The 12,625-nt window shown below is 37.4% G+C and overlaps 1 protein-coding gene across 1 annotated transcript in view; it reads right to left on the minus strand.

Annotated features, from left to right (window-relative positions):
• osbpl2b (oxysterol binding protein-like 2b) overlaps window positions 1–11,761 on the minus strand; it is a 55,512-nt gene extending 43,751 nt beyond the window's left edge. Inside the window, exon 1 of the mRNA XM_030138889.1 lies at window positions 11,676–11,761. The gene's annotated coding sequence lies outside the window, so the exon portion shown is untranslated. The remainder of the gene's footprint in view (window positions 1–11,675) is intronic.
• Between the last annotated feature and the right edge of the window lie 864 nt (window positions 11,762–12,625).

The following is a 12,625-nucleotide window of genomic DNA, read 5'->3' on the forward strand; positions in this document are numbered from 1 at the left end:
AAAAAAAAAACACAAAAAATATAAAATCTGATTTGAAAAATGAATATAATCTATTGCATAAATAACACAAAGATGCTTCACGAACCTTTTCAAAGACTTTAAAAGTGAATATTGGTTCCAAATATTAGGTATATGAAATTACAATTGTAATACATTAAAACTATACTCAAATATTTGACATACATCAGCGTTTTCTACCGGTCCTCCCAGTTTTACGCATCCGGTTCAGGTGGGGGTCATCCTCACCCTTACCTGTAATGCTAATGCAGTCTGTGGATTAGAATCCGCAGATTCAGCCAGTTTTTCCGTTTTGAAAAAGGACAAAAAAAATTAAGAAGGTCAGAAATCTAACGCCCGCCCCACCTCATTTTCATACTGTTACTCACGTTTGTTTGGTCTGAGTTCAAACCGTCATTTCTCCAGTTGTATTTACTCTATCAACATCAAATAAAAAGTGTCAGTGTTTAAAGTCCGCACTTTCGAATGCAATTGTCCCCAGTGGTCTACAAGACCGACTTCCGACACTACGACATGTTGATGTCATGTGATTTAGTCATGGGGCCGTGACCGTGGACCCCCAGGGGTTAATGGAATACACACCCCTGGACTCCCTGCCTTTGAAAGAATCTAGAAACCACTCCTTCATTATATTAAAATGAACATATCTGCTATAATGACAACAGCATTTGTAGACTTTTTTTCTTTTAACCTCGCTCCTGTTGTATTGTATTTTTCATTACATAATATACATAATATATATTGTACCTCTCATATCATCACTGTTGGGCAGAAATGATATAAGTCCATTTTTTTGTCCTTTTTTTGGTCATAAAATGATACTACTCGTCAGTCTTCCCATTGGTCTGACAATTTTAGAAAGATTTAACCAATTAAGTGTTAAACAGCTTGTGACTACATCTCTCAACTCCATTCATTTATTTAGAATATACATTGTTTTTCCAGTTTCCTGGAAAATAACCACTTTAGACATAAGAGGTTTCCGCCCAACAGTGACAATATATGGAACTGACCCTTTGTGTGACACGGCAGTGCTGAACAATGGGATATTAATTTTAATAATGCGTCTGTTTATAGTTCAGATGTCCTGTATGATTGAATATAGTTTAATCCTTAACAGTGCTGAGGTTTAATAACTGTATCTGTAGCATCTCACAGTGAATATGAATTCCTGGTGTGCATAAATAAACATCTCTTTCGAGGATAAAGACATGTTTCATCTACGGATGAGATTGAACATTGGAGATGAAGGCTGTATCTGCTGATCCCACAGAAAAAGAGAAGCAGATTGTGATTAAGCTTCGGCGTCGACGCTGGGATGAAGCAGCACAAACCGACCACTGTTCGAACAGACAGAGGTGCATTTAGTCTGCAGAGGAAACACCACCCAGAACTTCATTTAGACCAACGGGTACGGTAATTACAGTCCTGGAAATGACATCTGGGTTTTACTTTCACTTTGGAAGTTTTATGATGAAATCTTTGATCTATAGAAACTGAAAAAGACAAGATGAAGGAAAACTCTAGAGCCAAGGACGAAGCAGAACAAGCATTAACAGGACACCAAAGCAGACGTTTACTGATGAGTTTCACATCGTTGTTTTATCAGCTGATATTTGTCTTTTTGGATGCAGTCACAAAAAAGTCCAAATGTTTTGATTTAAGTGTTCAGATCAAAAACATCCGAGTCTGGACATCTTCACTTGCAATTGAACCATTTTCAGTCCAATTATTTCAGAAATAGATAAGATGTGAGAAACTGCTTATTTTGGTGGATTTGATTTAATGATGTTAATGTGTGTGTGTGTGTGTGTGTGTGTATATATAATTTTTTTTTTTTTTTTTTTTTTTTGTATTGATTTATTTGGAATATGGAAATGGTACAAGCTTCCTGATTGCTACTAATGCCGCGTTTCCACTACATGGAACCAGCTTGATTCGGCTTGACTCTGGTACCAGGTCCTATTCCTGGAGACCACTTCCATTACAGAATACTACCAACTTTACAGTACCTGGACATCATAGTGATGCAGCACGTTACTTTCGTGTCGTCTGCTCAGAGTTGCTGATAAACTCGCTCGTTGCGTGTTGTCTCGTCAAGCTCACACTGAATTTTTACGTCTGAACCTCCCGGACGAACCATGCTGTAGTTTTACAGGCTGTCATCATGTGGGTTAACCTACCGCTGTATTTACTGTAAACTTCTGCATCTGTTTTTTGTAAAATGGCGGGTCACAGAGACAACTCTCTGACCAATCAGTGGTCTGCAGTGTTTATAAGCCACGTTTTAGTATCTGGTCCCCGGTCATGGAACCTCGGCGGAGGTGATACCAAAAAAATAGTACCAGATTCCAGGCCCTTTTTCATCATGGAAACGCAAAAAGGCCGAGTCGAGTCAAGTCGGTACCATGTAGTGGAAACGCGGCATAACTGACTTCTTTGCACAACATAATATAGAAATGAAAATTCAAGGAAGCAAAAAATAATAACACATAAAAAAGAAAAAGTCATATTCGAAAAGGAGTGAAGGAGTGAGAGGAAGCATAGCTTATTAGCTCTAACACCTTTGTCTAATGTTTATAATCCATCCACTTGAATACCTGTTTTTAATACACTGTTAATGATTTTCTGTGGTCTAGTGTTGGATAAATGAGCAAAAATCACAGTAATATTGTAGAAAACACTCAGGTGACAAGTCGTACTGAGTCAGTATGACAAACTACGGTCATCGTATCAGATTGGATGTACTGTCTCAGCCCAAACCAGGTTGTTGATGAATTTTAACAATAAAATGTGGACGTAATAAAGCATCAGGACATATCTTTATAGACCCCACTGGCTTCTGTCATAATCTGATGTAGAATACGATTAAACCACAGTACATTCGACCGGCCTTTATGTGCCGTTTTAGTCCCAGGCCTGGTTCCATCTCGATAACCTTGGTGTGAATGTGTGGATAAAGCGTGTTGTATGGTGTTTGATGAGGTGCTGCATATATGCTCTACAGTAGAAACACATCAGCTCTGCCTGAGGCCGGGACGATGGAAATACATATCACAAGACCATTACCGAGGGAGGCTGTGAATGTCAATAGACCACAAACCACTTTTTATTAGGATATGAGAGCCAGTATGAAATCAAATTCACTCGACCTCAGTCATAAGACCAACCTTGTCGGCGTGCAGCATGGAAGCGCCAACATCTACAAACATCTACTATATCCATCTGAATGTACACGGACACTTTGTCACTGCTCAGCAAGATGGAAATAAACCCAACAACTGCGCCAACTCAGATTAACCTTTGGAGTATCAGTGTATACTGGCCCTGGTTGAATACTTTGGATTTTCCTTTTATTTATATATTTTTTTAATTAAATTTAATTTTATCATTATAATAATGTATGAAAAAAGGTGAACGACACGCACATCCAAAATTAGAGGTGTGCTGGATCCCAAAAAAGTAGAACGTGAGAAAAAGACATAAAGGAAGGTCCGCACAACCAGTGAGCTCACTGGTTGTGCGGACCTTCCTTTATTTTTTTTCTCTCATTATAATAATGTGCCTCCACTTATAAAACCCTCAGCCTTCAGTCCACGCCAGGGTTTCCTCATCATTGACTCTCTGCTGCTGCCCCCCCCCCCCGAGAACTACTGGTGCACGCCAAAGTTTTTGCACATACAGACAGACATACGAACGACAAACCGATGACAATACCCTGGCCGAGGGCCGGGGTTAAAAACTGTTCATTTTGCCTTGTTTGGTCTCATTTTTTTAGCCTTTTTTAAGCACAACCTCACCTGAGTGACTTTATGGTTACTTTTTTCATTCGATATGCTGTATTAAAACACTGAACCTAAAATCACACAAAAAAAAAAAACATGAAATACAAGTAGGAAAAAGTTAGATTCTTTACAGTTTTTCACCAAAATATGTTGAATTAACCATTTTTGTAATTTGAAATGAACAAATAAATGGAAAACTTGAAAAACAAATGAGGCTTACGCTGTCAGGGCTGACAGCAAAGGTAGACTATATCCCCGAAATCCCCAATTTGAGCTACATGGACCTGATAGTGACAGAATAATGGTCAGAGAACCAGTTTTTTCCCTCAAAACTCCACCTAGTGAATGAAAATGACCCCATATGAACTCTGGATGGTAGACAGAACATGGACATTTGGAAGAGTATCAATATCAATTGGCCAATTATTGCTTGATTTTTGTCCAAAAAAATTATTTTCAACTAAAGCGCCCCTGTGTGGATGACTTATAATACTCATAGAGAAGCTGAAATTGATAGGGTTCTTCCACTAGGGGTCCACTATGTTGGTTATTAAGGAGAAGAAATCCAACCAAATCTGTCCAAGTTATTACGGTCACACGAAAAATATTCGGTGGCTGATCCGGCACCAGTCAGGGTAAAACAGTTATATACCGGAAACTCAATTTCGGGGATATAAAAAAGTGAGCTGATCTTACTAATACCCCCGCCCAGGTGCAAAAATGTATTTTTTAAAAAAATGCAACAATTGAGAGAGGCACATGTAAAGAACGTGTGTGAAATCAGGTGAATAGTGTCAGAGAAATCAGCTGGACAATAATAATCGATATATAATTTGCTTATAAATACAACTATTTACATGAAAATGCAGACAATGCGTCAAGCGTTTTTAGGAAAACTATATACAACTATTTATATCAACAATCAGGTGTCACGTGAAATATTTATTACACATCATAGTAATAAACTAACAAATGAACGCATACACAATAGAATAAGACAAACTTAGATTTTTGTCAGATGAGTGTTCCCTTGACCTGACCCAGATAACAAAACCAATTCCACTCCTGTCCTCATAAAACGTGTCCAAAGACGAGAAAAACTAGACAGTGAAGCCACTCGTCAGATTTATGACTAAGACGACACTGAGTTTTCAAAGAGGACGTCGACCCAGGAGGAAAAACTCAAGTACACAAACAAAGTGTTAAATTAAATATTGAGCGTCCAGAGGTTCACTGGTCAAACACACAACATCAAACTAACACCGTCTGTTTTATTCACACACACAATGACAGACCCTGTTATGACCCTTTAGTCTATTTACTGTCTGTTAAATCTACGTGAGGAACTCATGTGGTTTTACTGTGATGTTTACGACATGTTTTCTGTGTTTATCATATGTTTATGGAGGTTTACTGTGTCCTTAAGGACCGTTTCCTCTGGGTTTACAGTGAACAGTCAGGGTTAAACGGTAAAAATACAGATCTGTTCTGAGACATGATCCTCTGGTTAAAAAACAGTTCAAATGACTTCAGCAGAACAAAAAGAGCGTCTGTTATTATGTAAACTGTTCATTTCTACGTTTATACTGTTGGTCTCAGAATTCTCATAATAATAGAGTCAGCCAAGACTTTTCAAAGTTGTGTCTGGACCAGTTATTTACAAAGAGCTGCTGACGAAAAAACTGTCCAGAGAAGGAGGAGGAGTTAAAAGGCTCATATTTGTCTAAACCCACTTTTCTTGGTCTGTGGTTCATTTATTTGTGCCTTTGGACCCTAATAGTTCATACAGTTTGAATTTTTATCTTTCTACAACCTGCTTTGTTCCATCTCTAACTAGTTCCGTCTCCACATTTGCACATATCAGGTCCAGACTTCAGACCAACACTTCTCCAGTATTTCTCCATAATTGTTTGTCAGCAGCAGCAGTTGTAGTCCACACTGAAAATATGTCCAGATTTGGAGCCCATTACCTCAAATGTTCAGTTGTTGGTTGAACAGGACAGAGCAGCAAAGCTGACAACCTGGAGGGGGCGGGGCCTGAAGTGGCTCATGTGCATTTAAAGGGCCAGCGCTCCAAACCACCTTTCTGGTGTCATTACTCAGAAATAGGGTTGAAGATGGACCTGTGGAGTTGAATGAATGAAGAATTCAGACCCAAGCAGAGCATTTACAGTTTATGGAGACCACAGGGAAATGTGGGAAAAGAATTCCATTTAAAAAAGACAAATATCACTCCTGTAACAGGAGAGTTTTTGTCACAAAAAAATATAACGGAACAGCTGCTTATTTATTATTATTATTATTATTATATTACTTATATATCATTGTTATGACTACTATTACTGTTTTCACTTTATTATAACGTTTATTCTGTGATAAACTATATCTAGCCCATATATATACATATTAGAATATTATACTAAAATATTATAACATAAGCTATTTATTATTACTACTACTTTATTATTAGGCTTTGCTCCTTGTTTCTATTACTCCTTTCCAATGTGCAATTACAGTTTTTCATTACTGTTTTTTTTATAGTTACCTCCACCGAGGAACAGCAGAGGTTATGTTTTCATTTGTTTGTCTGTTAGCAAGATAACGCAAAAATTTATGGACGGATTTTGATTAAATTTTCAGGAAATGTTGATACTGGCACAAGGAACAAATGATTACCTTTTGGTGGTGATTGGGGGGGAATGATCTACCTTGGCGGAGGTCTGTACTCTCCGAGTGCTTTTCTAATTATTGTTTTGTTATTTTCTTGTTGTATTTCTTGTGTGTATTGAGTATTTGTGCTGTTATTGGAACTGCAATTTCCTGAGGGCTCAGCCCAAAAGATCAATACAGTTCAATCTGATGTAATGTAATCTAGAAGATGTAATACTATAGGTTGAAAATGCATAGTTTTTTAGCCAAACAATGACGATAAAAAGCCATATCAACACCAAATCTCATCATTAATTGAGTTAATATTACTGGTACAAACCCCCCAGAACAAGACGCTCTCTGAAACCTCAGCGTCTACAGTCAAATCTACACCATGTTGTAGAAAAGCAGAATGTTCTCAGTGAGCACAGGATGCTGATGCTGCCCTGACTTTCACTTTTACTTCACAGCTGAACAATTCCACTCCTCTACTCAGCAAATGAGCCATGATGCAGTCGGTGTTTTAACGAAAGCACAGCAGTTTTTAATGACGCTACACATCACTATGAGAGGGTGAATGTATGGAAGAACATAAATAATCCAGACCAGTGGACGAGGAAAAGGGAAAGTACAATATTTCAACATGTCAGAGGTGTCACTAATATAATGACTGTGTTTAAAGACAACCACAAGGAGCATTAGATCAGATCATAAATGGACTGACTGATATCTGGAACACTTTATATCATTAACCCTTAAAGACCCAGAGATACTTTCATATTAGTTCCCAAATGAGTTTTTCTCTCTATTTAACTTTTAAGTGATTTGTCACCATTTATTATAATATTATCCTCTGTATTTTTCATTTTTTCAGTGTAGCCTATATCATGTATTTTTCTATATGTAATTCACTGATCATGTAGATGTTCATTAAAGCTCAGATTAAAATTGAGGGTTATTATATCAGAAACAGAGCAAACTGAAGAAACAGTGACTTTCAACAAAACCTTTCAATAAGTGAGCGTAAAACCAAGTTTTTCCATCCACTGTCATTGATCCAACTCCATGGGTTTATTATGTTTCAGTTTTGTTCAGTTTGTGGCTTATTTTGTTCATGTTTGTTTTATTATTCATTTTTGTTCACTTTATTGATCATTGACTGCTTTCAATAATTTTATTTTTTACTAAATTTTACTTCATTTTTGCTCATTTTTTCGCATTATTTATTGTTTTGTAAAATTTACTTGTTTTTGTTCATTTTATTTATTAATAAATATATATGTATATAAACCAAGTGTCTCCATCCACTGTTATTGATCAAACTCTGTGGGTTTATTATTTTTTTCTTCAACTTTGTTCAGTTTGTTGCTTATTTTACTCTTTTTTTTTTTTTTTTTTTTTTTTTTTTTTACATAATTTTAATTCATTTTTGCTATTTTTTTTTTTTCAACATTATTTATTGTTTTGTAAATGTATTGTGTTTTTTTGTTAATATATATATAAATCCAGTGTGTCCATCCACTGTCACTGATCCAACTCCATGGGTTTTACTGGTGAATCAATGTTGTAGAAGATGACTGTGTTTCTACGGTAACTACAGAGCCTCTGAACATCCAAATGGGTCATATTTGATGACCATTAAAAGATGAAGAACTGTATTTTACACCTATTATTGACATATACTGATAGGATTAGTGGATCAGCAGGTATTAAATAGTTCAGATCACTAGATGCTTTTGGTCAGTGGTGGCTGTTTGGGTCATTACAGGTTGAGGCTTGATATTGATCATAAAAGTGATAAGTGCATGTGCAGAAGGTTCATCCAAAGTCAGTAAAAGCAGAACAAAACTCTCTCCTGATTGGCTGTTTGAGACCACACCAGCCCATAAACCACCCGTTGCCTGGATCATTGCCTGGGTCCAAACTTGACCTTGTTCCCAAACGGTAGAACAATAAAGAACCCAACACTAGAATGACCAGCAGGAACAGGACTGTGTATTGTTTGAGTCTTAACTAACCCGTGGATACATCTCTGTCTCCGAGGTTGGCAAACCCTGTGAAGAAACCCATCTCTGAGGACACGCTGCCAAACGCCCTTCCTCTTCCCTTAAATTCAACCACACACGTTCAACATATACGTTGCATAACAGGTATTTGTGTCAGTGAAGCAGAAGTGTAAACACTTTCATCTACGGGGACAGATGTGAAACTTGTCCTGTCCGTACGTCAGCACCGTCCTCCGTTGTCATATGGAGACTGTCGCCATAGCAACCAACTAAAGGGGTAATTAAAGCACCTTTAGGGAGGACAGCGACAAAATGACAACAGCTTTATTCCGGAGGTTGAGTGCGGTTGAGTGTCTCAGGTAAAGCACAACGTGTCTGCCTTCACATCCTTATACACAACTTACAAAAGACACAACAGTCATTTTGTCAAAGACTGGAACAAAATGTACATTTACAGTTCGAAAACTATCCATTAGAGCTGCAGGTTCTGGTGAAAAACTCATACTGACATCAATGCAGATAAATAATTGGTGATGTGGGATTGTGGTCATGTGTCTACCTGCTTCAATATCAGGTTAAATTCACTGATTTTTCATACTCTGGGTAAAGTCTATACAGATGTATTCCAATAAAAACAGCAATATAGTATCATGAAACGTACTTAATAGGATCTGATAAAGCCCAGCTCTAGTGCTGTGTGTTACATTTTACTGTTTAAATGGAGTTAATTTGCAGTTCTATGTGTTAATGCAGAATCACTAGAGCAACGCTGTCAAAAAGTGTTGTAGTAGGACTGAGTATCTGCAGGAGTCTGGACATAAGATGTTAGAGGCTGAGTCACAGCTTTAGGATGAAGTTCATGGTTCAAACTGAAGTGGAGGAAACAAGTATGAAAACAATACTGTTGCTTATTTTAGTCTATTTTCCAGTCTTTTTTTTTTTTTTAATCTCATTCCTCATTTTAGTTCTTTTTTTGCTTATTTATTTTCCTAATATTTATTGTTTTGTAAATGTTATATGCTCATTTTATTTGTTATTGAATACATATTTAAACCCAGCGTGTCCATCCACTGTCATTGATCCAACTCCATGGGTTTTACTAGTGAATCAATGTTGTAGAAGATGACAGTGTTTCCATGGTAACTACGGAGCCTCTGAACGTCCAAATGGGTCATATCTGATGACCATGAAAAGATGAACTGTATTTTACACTAATTATTTACATGTATTGATAGGATTAGTGGATCAGCAGGTATGAAACAGTTTAGATCAGTAGATGGTTTTGGATGTTTAGATCTTTGAGGGTTACGGTTCTGCTGTCCATCCTGTTTGTTTGTTTATTGTATATATAATCTGTTCTGTATTTTGCTGTACATAAAACCTGTGCTGTTATTTATTCTATTTGTGTGCAGCCTCTTGTCCAAATCATTATTGTAAATGAGAATCAGTTCTCAACTAACTTAACTGGTTAAATAAAATAAAGAAATAAATACATGTTAGAGCTACAGTGCAGTAAATCTTTGTCTCATTCTGTGTGTATTATTTTACTGTTTAAAGGAAACCACAGTAATGAGTCTGTTACATCCACCTACATGCATTTATTTGGCCTAATTTATTTATAAAGTATTTAACAAATTTTCAGTAATAAATAGTATCATGACTATCATTTCTGAATGAGACTGATAAAGAAACTACACCAGTGGTTTCCAACCTTTTTTGTCTCCTGACCTCATTTTAACATCTCAAATTGCTGGCGACCCCAGACATTCAAAACAAAAACTTTTTTTTTTTTTTTTTGTTAAAATTAATTAGTTTTTGATCATGTAAAAGTTTGCTATACTATGTTGCAAATAAACATAAATTTCAGAGGACATTTAGTCTATATAATGTATATTATTGTGCACAGAGGTAGAAAAGCCAGGTGTAGATTACTGCACAAAGGGAGAATTGGATTTTTCTTGGTCAGGATATGTACAGGCAGTCCAGCTGTGATTTACAAGGCTGACAATTAATACTGAACAAACAAGAACTCAAACTATGAATTATGAAAGAGCTGAAACCGACCACAATGAACGTTTGACAGATAAACAGAACCATAGTGCTTCAGTTTCAGACTCAATTTATCTGGTATGGATCTCTGTCAACTCAACATAGATTTTTTATTTGTAAGTTTTGTTTTGTTTTTTTGTTTCTTTTTTATCAATTACTAGAAATTTCAGTCAACCCCATTTGAATTCCAGGTGACCCTAAGTGGGGTCCCGACCCCAAGGTTGAAAAACACTGAACAACACTAAACTGTTCAGGAACATTTAAGCAGCTTTTTTTTTTTTTTTTTTTTTTTTTTTATTAAACCCACTGAATTAAAATGGGCTAAATCTATATGAAAAAAAACCAGACTAAATCCATCCCTCAGTGGAGCTTATGCATCTGTATGTGTTAATACAGAATCACTGGAGCAGTTCACTACTATCTGTCCTATCTATGATGCCAAGGCAGATTGTTCTGTCACGCAGGGCAGATAAACGGGCTGTTGTGCAGATCTGGGTGTCATTGACCTCTGGAGACAAAGACTTGTGTAGTTGTTTTTTGTTTTGTTTTTTTCTCCAGTGTGTAAGATGTGGAGGCAGAGAAGCCGAACAGGCAGGGGGACATTCCCTCTGTTTGGCCGACACGACTCACCTCCAGATAACTTTGTGTTCCTTTTGTATCTTTACACGTTTCACCAACGCCCTGCAATTTTCTACCTGCACGTCTGTGTGCATTTGTCCTCCCTTTGGACAGATTCTAATGCTCCTTTTATCACACACAGCTGCTCTAACAGGCTGGTGTTGCAATAATTACACAGTACTGAAGTGTGTGTTCAACTCACTGCTTAGTTACACCGATACGAAGGCTATGCTAACAGTAACTGGAGCACAAAACAAGCACCATACCAGCACATTAAACTTCACTACCACCGAGAACAATTGTGAATAAGAGCAGGGTAGTGTAATAATTACCTGTGCCGCCGGTTGTCAGGAAAACAAAAGGCGGCTCCAACTCTGACAGGACGCACTTTGACAGCTAGCTTCACGTTAGCGGGCGGGCTAAATAAAAAGGAGGCTAACTATGCTAGCTAGCAGTGTGACAGCTAAACAAAAAAAAAGGTGAAGCAGCTGTAAAAACGCAACACACACGTAAAGACAGAGCGTTAAAAAAGCCGCGGCTGGTGTCTTACCTGGTGGGATGCGGAGGGTGGAGGTTTAGAGCCCGGTCCACAGAGATGAGGAGGATTTGAGACAGCCGTGACTGACACAGAAGCGGAAGTCACAGATACAGAGGGAGGGGCTAGAAGAGTGACAGACAGGACCTGCAGCCAGTCAGGTGTAAGGACTGAAAGAGGCTGGCCAATAAAGACGCGAGTTGAGAAAGAATGGAGCCAGAATGGGCGTAACCAGACAGGTAACACTGGGGACAATGAGCAAAAACATACAGTAGAACATTCCCAAACAGAGGATGATCCCAGGAGATTTAACTTAGATCACCAGGACAGATTTCATTTTCTTCCACTTTTCTTTCTTTTCAATCCTCAGTAACTTAATTATCCAATCCAACTTTATTTGTATAGCACTTTAAAACAACTGCAGTGGACCAAAGTGCTGTACAGAAGAATAATTAAAACCAAAATAGAAGAATAAAATACAGAATAGATTTAAAAACATGGAAGCTGTACAAAAATGGAAAAAAGTGCTATACAGAAGAATAAATAAAACCCAAATAAAAAGAATAAAATACAAGAATATATTTAAAAAGCCATACAATTAAAAACAACAATATAAATAAATAAACAAATAAATAGAATAGAGAAATAAGAACAATAAACCACTACCAAATAAAAAATATAGACTAAAGATAATACTTTCAAACATCTCACATGGTTTTAAAAGCCAAGGAGAAAAGATGGGTTTTAAGAAGACAGAGAGGAGGTCTGTCTGCTCTGCAGAGGCAGATGGTTCCATAGTTTAGGAGCTGCTGCTCAAAGGCACGCTCACCCCTGAACTTGTGCACAGTTTTTGGTCCACTCTGGAGCAGTTGGTCAGCTGACCTGAGAGAGTGGGGGGGTATATAAAGCTGCAGCAGCTCAGAGAGGTAGGGCGGGGCGAGGCCATTTAGGGATTTAAGAGTAAA

The sequence above is a fragment of the Sphaeramia orbicularis genome, chromosome 7, assembly GCF_902148855.1.
Source record: "Sphaeramia orbicularis chromosome 7, fSphaOr1.1, whole genome shotgun sequence".
Taxonomy (NCBI): domain Eukaryota; kingdom Metazoa; phylum Chordata; class Actinopteri; order Kurtiformes; family Apogonidae; genus Sphaeramia; species Sphaeramia orbicularis.